The following is an 8,488-nucleotide window of genomic DNA, read 5'->3' on the forward strand; positions in this document are numbered from 1 at the left end:
TAAAGGCAATTATTGCTTTCATTAGTGTTAGTGCACTTAACGCACTGCATGAAATCCTTATTAGAAGATTTCAATTAGGCCGCAAACAACATTTCGGCTTTTAAGCAATTATTGTGGTGGCAGCCAAGGAACTTGACCGTATTGCGGGCGCCTGGAGGTTGAAAATTAGATTTTCAGTAAAGCAAAAGGCGCGGTAACTGTCTCACATATCTCGGTGCACACCCGAAGCGCTCCGCAAGGAAAGGAGGGAGTGAAAGAAGACAGTAAAGAAGTGATACCGGAGGTATGGTGCCGTAGCGGAGTTTCAGGTGTCTTCCCCAGTAACGCTAAGCTATGATACACCGATATGACATGAGAACCGGCTCGGACGTGGCGTGGATCGGACGCTCGCGCGAACGCTCCTCGCTTCACCCATGCCTACCGCTGAATTCAGCGACGGTCAACACCGCTCTTGCCTGGATTTCGTCTTCGAAGCTCGGATAACGCCGTCGGACGCATCGGCAAGTCTCTTTTTGCCTGTTTCTGCGGACTTTTCTGCGTTTTGGCTCTCGCCGGTACGCACGGCCCGCTAGGCCCACGCCAGGCCTAGCGACCCCGGTCTGACGGGGCTGTGCCGCATTATCTGAGTGGGATCTTCCTCCAACATTGGACATGGAAGTCACCGTGGAGGGGACTGACATTAGCCCCGAAGAAGTTTCGCACCAATATGGTTGGTTCACCGTCGGTGAATCGAAACGCTCCGGTCACGAACGCCAAAAGGAATAACCCCGCGGCACACAATAGAACCGATCGCGCCCAGGGACAGGGCAGCATGCGGCACTCTGCCGACTCCTCTGCGAAAAAGCTTGGCCGACGACTTGCTCGACAATCGGTGGCGTCGAACCTACCTCGCCTACCCAAGGGCCTAACCAAGGTGATATTCCGGCCATCGGGCGGCCTCCGTATACTCGAGAGCTGTGGCCAACTCGGCATCTTTCAACTCATCCGGGACGCCGCGGGCCTCACCTTGGCAGAATCATCTGAAGACTGCATGCTACTCAACTTCAAGCAACACACCATACTGGTGGCCACCCATTCCGCGGTACGAGTGGAACGCTACTTAAACATCAAGGAGCTCATCTACGGCGAGAACAAGATCGCCATCACCTCGTATGTCGCCACGCCGGATGGCAGTGGTAAAGGAGTGATCCAAGGCGTTCCGAAACATCTATGGGACGCTGACATCCTTGCGAACCTTCAGCATCCAAGGAATCCTCCAATATGTGGAGTCCGGCGCATGGGTGCGCAGTCGCAGACGGTCCTCATTCTCTTCAACGGTGAGCGAGTTCCCCGTTGGATCAGCTTCGGTGGTGGCATGATTCGCTGCTGCCTCTACAAAAAAAAAATACGAAGTGTGTTATTTGTGCGGACAACTCGGACATCGCAGAGACGTTTGCCCGGACCCAAAAAACGCTCGCTGCCGCGGGTGCGGCGTGGCCAATCCTCCTGAGACACATAGCTGCGAGCCTGAGTGTGCCTTGTGCGGTAAGGGCCATGAACTAGGCAGCAACAAATGCCGCGAAATCTACCGCACTCCATACATTGTCAGCAAACGCCGCTGGGAACAGGAACGCCAACATCTGACCCAGCATAGCCAAGAGTCGCCGCAGTCTAAAGAGCGACGCAGCCGCTCCAAAAGCAGGGGACGAACAAATCGATCCAGCTCCTTTCCACGACTGGAACCGAGAGGCCGGTCGGCCTCCAAATCCAGGACTCCTTCACACCAGCCACGGAACCCCGGTTTGAACCAGGACGCCGTCGGCACGCAAAAGGTAGGCTGGGCAGATAAAGCCTCCCAGAAATCTAACTCCAACCCCTCTGAGCTAGCAGACCTGAAAGTGCTGGTAGGGAAATTACTTCGTGAGGTCGAGGACCTAAAGAAAGAAAATGCCGCTCTAAAACAGCAACAAATGCAGGCTGGGTCACCGCCTACGACCGATGGCGCCAATAACCCTACCCCCTCAACCTCCGCCGGAGCGGACATGCATGCTGAATCAACGCGGGCACCCCCGCCTAAGCGAAAAGCAGGCGATTCCCTGTTCGAAGGCCAAACACTAGCCGACACCATTCACAAAATTGAAGAAGCGCAAACGCAGACTAACAGCACCCTCATTCAAGTGCAGATTACAATGACTTCCATCATGGAAGAATTATGCAGACACCGGCAGGAATTAATTAACTTAGGCAGCTGGCAGCAGGAAGCAGAGAGCAGGCTCCTTCCTCACAAAATTCGGAAACCCGCTTCTTCTGAAGCGGTATCCGACTAGCAACAACATGGCGCCACAACCAAATTACACCATCTGGCAGTGGAACTGCCGAGGATTTAGCCGCAAACGAGCTGTACTCCAACAATTCCTCAACAATAGGGACGGACCTGACTTAATCGCACTACAAGAGACACAAACTAATAGCAAGCTAGCTGGGTATCAATCCTTTTCATCGGGGGGTGGAACGCTTGGAGTCACGACTCTTGTCAAACGAAATATTACGGTAGTACAGCACGATACCCCAGTCACAAATGTCACACACGTGCTAGTCGAATTAATTCCGCCTAGGAAACCCGACCACAGCCTGTTTGTGCTGAATGTCTATAGCAGCCCAAAGTTACGGAAAGCAAGCTTCGGCCCGCTTTTTCAGGCGACCCTGAAGCTCGCAGGCAATCACCCCGTCATTTTCACGGGAGACTTTAATGCCCAACACTCGGCTTGGGGTTACGCACAGGAGGACATTAAAGGTAGAAAACTTTGACTCACCGCACAACAGTGTGGGTTGACTCTTCTTACAGATTCACTAGTCCCCACCCGCTGCGGTAACAGTGTTTCCAGGGATACGTCTCCCGATCTGACTTTTGCTAAAAATTCGGGCACTCCAACATGGATAAACACTCAACAAAATTTCGGCAGCGATCACTACATATTGGAAATAGTGACCTCAACTGGCCCCAAACGTCGTAGCGCTCGAGCCCCCACCCTTGTCGATTGGGACACGTTCCGCGCTAAAAGAGCCGCCCGAGAAGCTGATACCCCCGAAATACTAGACATAGATATCTGGGCACAGGATCTTTGTCAAGATGCCAAAGCAGTCACCCATACGTTAGACCAGGCTGACCACCTGGAGATTGCGGACAGCCGGCTTCTTCACCTATGGGAGGCAAAGAGAGGACTCGAGAACCGACTCAAACGACAGCGGTGGAACCGCAATCTGCGCAGAAGAATAGCTAGGCTAAACAAGGAGATCGAGGATCATGCAGCTAAAATTACTCAACAAAACTGGGATGACATATGCAACCAAATGGATCGCAATATGGGAGTCTCTAGGACTTGGCACTTGCTCCGTCATCTACTTGACCCTACAGGTAGCAGAATCACCCAGAAGCAGAACCTGCAGAAGCTTGTGCATGAGTATGCAGGCCCACAAGAGGACCTTTTCCTATCCTAGCCTTCCCAGATTATGCTGGTCCGGAAAACACGCAGCTCGACTCCCCCATTACTGTGGATGAGGTTAGGGCAGAGATTGCCAGGCTAAACTGCAAATCCGCCACTGGCCCAGATGCAGTATCGAACAAGATCCTCCGCAACCGGGATGAAGTGTCGCTACAATTACTGAGTATATGCAGAAATGCTTGTCGGAGGGCTCCATCCCACAAATATGGAAAACGGCAGAGATCATTCTCATCCCAAAGCCAGGGAAGGCACTCAGCCTTGAGAACCTCAGGCTGATTTCGCTCACGTCTTGTGTAGGTAAGCTCATGGAGCACGTAGTTCATACCCGCCTCAACCGGTTTATGGAGGAGAACGAGCTGTACCCTCCAACCATGATTGGATTTCGACCAAAACTTTCTACGCAGGATGTAATGCTTCAACTCAAACATCAGATTATTGAGGCAAAAACACGGGACACCAGAATAATTCTTGGACTTTACCTGGCAAAGGCCTTTGACAATGTCAGACATGATGCGATCTTGGAGAACCTGCATGAACTCGCGGTGGGAGCCCGCACCTTCAATTATATCCGCGACTTTCTCTCAGGTAGAAAGGCGCATTTTCAAGTAGGAGGTCTCCACTCGCATGACTTCCCCCTCGGCAACAAGGGCACCCCACAGGGATCAGTCCTATCACCATTTCTCTTCAACGTTGCAATGTTGAAACTTCCACACCAATTAGCGCAGGTTCCGCAACTCCAACACAGCCTCTATGCTGACGATATCACCTTGTGGACCGCCGAGGGCAATGATGCCGAAATCGAGGACAGACTACAGCATGCAATAGATATCGTGGGGAACTATGTAGACCCTAGGGGGCTGCGGTGCTCTCCAGCCAAATCTGAATTTCTCATATTCCGCAACATCAGATCCCTTGCGCAAACCCCACCGGCCATCGAACTCAGTATTCGCGGAGTCCCCATTCCTCGAGTGCCCAAAATTAAAATCTTGGGCCTAATTCTACAAGAACACGGCTTCAATGGTGACGTAATTCGGAAGCTTCAGGGAACCTCGCAGCAAATTATGCGACTCATTCGCCGCATTAGTAACCGCCACTCGGGCTTGAAGGAGAGCAATACCCTCCGTTTAGTACAAGCCTTTGTGATAAGCCGCATAGCTTACGTATGTCCTTACCTACATCTCAAGTCAGCTGAAAAAGAAAAAGTGGAGGCCATAATCAGAAAATGCGTCAAACAGGCAGTTGGGCTACCCATGCACACAGCGACTGAGAAAGTGTTAGGTCTCGGTCTTCATAACACCCTAAGCGAGATTATTGAAGCGGTAACCGTCTCGCAGTACGAACGACTATCGGCCACACCAACTGGCAGACACATTCTGTCCACACTAGGCATAACATACGAACGACAAGGCGGACCCACAACTGACCTTCCCAAACATATACGCCAGCTTCTGGTCATTCCTCCACTACCTCGGACCATGCACCCAGATTTCCACGCTGAACGTCGTACAGAGAGAGCCAAATCATTAGGCAAACGCTTTATTAATGATACCTCTGTGGTATATGTAGATGCGGCAGATTCTTCGGCTGACAAGATGGTAGCTGTGGTCACCACGGAACGTGGTACACTCATAACTGGGGGCACTATACGCACTCAGCACACACATGTTGGAGAAGAAACAGCCATCGCTCTAGCCATTGTGGGATCCTCGGCAGAAACCATTGTCAGCGACTCAAAATTGGCTATACGTAACTACACGTTTGGAAGAACCTCCCCACAAGCAGCACGGATTCTGCTAAAGTATCAGCCCACGCGGCGCATTCGCCTAATCTGGGCGCCTGCTCATGCTTCCCTTGCTGGTAATGAGGCGGCTCATAACCTAGCTCGAGAACTGTCCCGCCGAGCTGGGTCGTGCAGCCCACCCGCCCTATACTCTGGCAAGGACAGGTTGTTTTCTTACAGAGAAATCCTGCAGCACTATAGTCTTGCAAGACTCAGACTCCCCCCAGCAGATAAAACGCTCTCCAAGCAACAGGTCAAAGCCTGGCGTAAACTTCAAACTAACACCTATCCAAATCCCCAATTGTGTAGCTTCTATTCGAAAGGACTCTACTCAAACAAATGCAAAAATTGTGATGCGAAAGCCGATATAAATCATATGATCTGGAACTGCCCGCAGTCCCTACCCGCGAGTCACTTCATTACCGACTCTGCTCATTTGGAGGCTCTATTGCTCAGCCCCGACCCGGGGATACAGATCAAGCTCCTCCAGCTGGCTGAAGACGCCGCCGCTGCCCAAGGGCTAGCGGCCGCCGTTTAAGCGGGGGGCGACTTCGTGTCGCTCCTCTATATCCGCTGGAAATAAAGTTTCACAACCAACCAACCGATATGACATCAGTAGACAGAGTCTGGGAAAAACATTAAAAAGTAGCTCCGGCTTAACTACTGCTGATAGGATAGTGTAGGATAACTTTATTGAGATTTAGCTGAAGTGCTTTTATGCGGTTGAGATGAGCCCATCGCCGCAACGGTCGGTTACCCCTATTTTAGCGCTCCGCAAGATGCTGCCGTCAGCTGATCTAGCAGTATCAGAACGATCTGGTCATGGCGGCAGTCGCTGGAGAGCACACCCGCTCATTGCTCCGCACTTGGGTTTGGTATAACGTGAACAACATCGACTTTTTTACATGCCCATGTTATGTGTTATAATGTAGGTTTTTCATGTCAAGAACACTTGTTTTCGTAAAGTGTTGGTTGGATTTTACTTAGCGTGTTTAGGTTTGGATATGACCCCGTTTGTAGTTGTCTCCATGTGACAGCCTCTGCTTTGTTTAAGGGTAGGTGTGGTGGGTACCGCATCCTGCTGGCTTTGTAGTTGTTTAGTATGGCCCGGGTATTCGTGAGGTACTGGCAGGGACTCCTCAAGGTCGTTGACATTGGATGCTCGGTAGTTAGTATATACGAGCTATCCTGTACGGCTTTTGGTTTCCTGCCACCTTATGTTTGATCGGTTCGGCATCTGTCTGTTGTGTCTTGCAGTCTACAGAGCTAGTGCTGCTGCTACCGGTGAACCTGGTTAAAGGGAGAGAAAGCTGTGGTGCATCGGGAAAGTAGACGCGGCTTGGCATGTGTAACGTTACGCGCGTTCAACATCCTGGATAGGCAACGCGCCCACCCTGCCACCCCAGTAGGTGGCACTTAATGGTTCATCGTGAGTGGTCGGCAACCCAATTAATGCTGCGGCATATTCTACCGCCCTCTTCAAGCGAATAGGAAGGTCTACTGGTGCGAGACTATATGGTGGACCACATAATGCGAGGCCTGTCATCATCATCATCATCATCATCAGCCTTACTACACCCACTGCAGGGCAAAGGCCTCTCCCATCTCTCTCCAATTAACCCTATCCTTTGCCAGCTGCATCCACCCTTTGCCTGCAAGCTTCTTAATCTCATCCGCCCACCTAACCTTCTGCCGCCCCCTGCTACGCTTACTTTCTCTTGGAATCCACTCCGTTACCCTTAAGGACCAGCGGTTATCTTGCCTTCGCAATACATGCCCTGCCCAAGCCCATTTCTTTCTCTTGATTTCGACTAGGATGTCATTAACCCGTGTTTATTCCCTCACCCACTCTGCCCGCTTCCGATCTCTTAGCGTTACACCTATCATTTTTCTTTCCATGGCTCGCTGCGTTGTCCTTAACTTAAGCTGAACTCTTTTCGTTAGCCTCCACGTTTCTGCCCCGTAGGTGAGTGCCGGTAAAATTATGCTGTTGTACACTTTCCTCTTGAGGGAAATTGGTAAACTGCCACTCATGATCTGCGAGAATTTGCCATATGCGCTCCACCCCATTCTTATCCTTCTAGTTATCTCCCTCTCATGATTCGGATCAGCTGTCACTACCTGCCCTAAGTAGACGTATTCTGTCACAATTTCTAGGCTCTCGCTGCCAATTGTGAACTGTTGTTCCCTTGCTAGGCTGTTGAACATTACCTTGGTTTTCTGCATGTTAATTTTTAGACCCATCGATCTGCTCTGCCTGTCTAACTCACTGATCATGATTTGCAGTTCACCTCCTGAGTGACTCAGCAAGGCAATGTCATCAGCAAATCGCAGATTATTTAGGTATTCTCCATTTATTCTTATTCCCAACTGTTCCCAATTCAGGCCTCGAAATACCTCCTGTAAACATGCGGTGAACAGCATTGGCGAGATCGTGTCTCCTTGCCTGACGCCCTTCCTTATTGGAATTTTCTTGCTGACTTTATGGAGGACTATAGTAGCTGTGCATTTGCTATATATATCTTCCAGTATTTTGACATAAGGCTCTTCTACCCCCTGATTACGCAATGCCTGTATGACTGCTGAGGTTTCCACTGAGTCGAATGCTTTCTCGTAATCAATGAAAGCTATATATGGAGGTTGGTTATATTCTGCGCATTTCTCTATCACCTGATTGATAGTGTGAATATGATCTATTGTGGAATATCCTTTACGAAAGCCTGCCTGATCATTTGGTTGATTAAAGTCTAACGTTGCCCTGACTCTATTAGCGATTACCTTAATAATTACTTTGTAGGCAACGGATAGTAAGCTGATCGGCCTGTAATTTTCCAAGTCCTTGGCGTCTCCTTTCTTATGAATTAAGATAATGTTTGCATTCTTCCAAGCTTCTGGTACAGCCGAGGTCATAAGGCATTGCGTGTACAGGGTGGCTAGCTTTTCTAGCACGATGTCCCCTCCATCCTTCAACAGATCTGCTGTTACCTGATCCTCCCCAGCTGCTTTTCCCCTTTTCATTGCTTCCAAGGCTTTCTTTACTTCATCTTTCGTTACTGGCGGGATGACGCATTGCTGTGCACTGCTGTCTTTCTCATTAACGCTCTGATTGCATTGGCTACTGTACAGGTCTGTGTAGAACTCTTCGGCTGCGTTAACTATCTTATCCATATTGCTAATGACATTGCCCTGCTTGTCTCTTAATGCATACATCTGATTTTTACCTATG

Source organism: Amblyomma americanum, chromosome 10, assembly GCF_052857255.1.
Source record: "Amblyomma americanum isolate KBUSLIRL-KWMA chromosome 10, ASM5285725v1, whole genome shotgun sequence".
Lineage (NCBI taxonomy): Eukaryota > Metazoa > Arthropoda > Arachnida > Ixodida > Ixodidae > Amblyomma > Amblyomma americanum.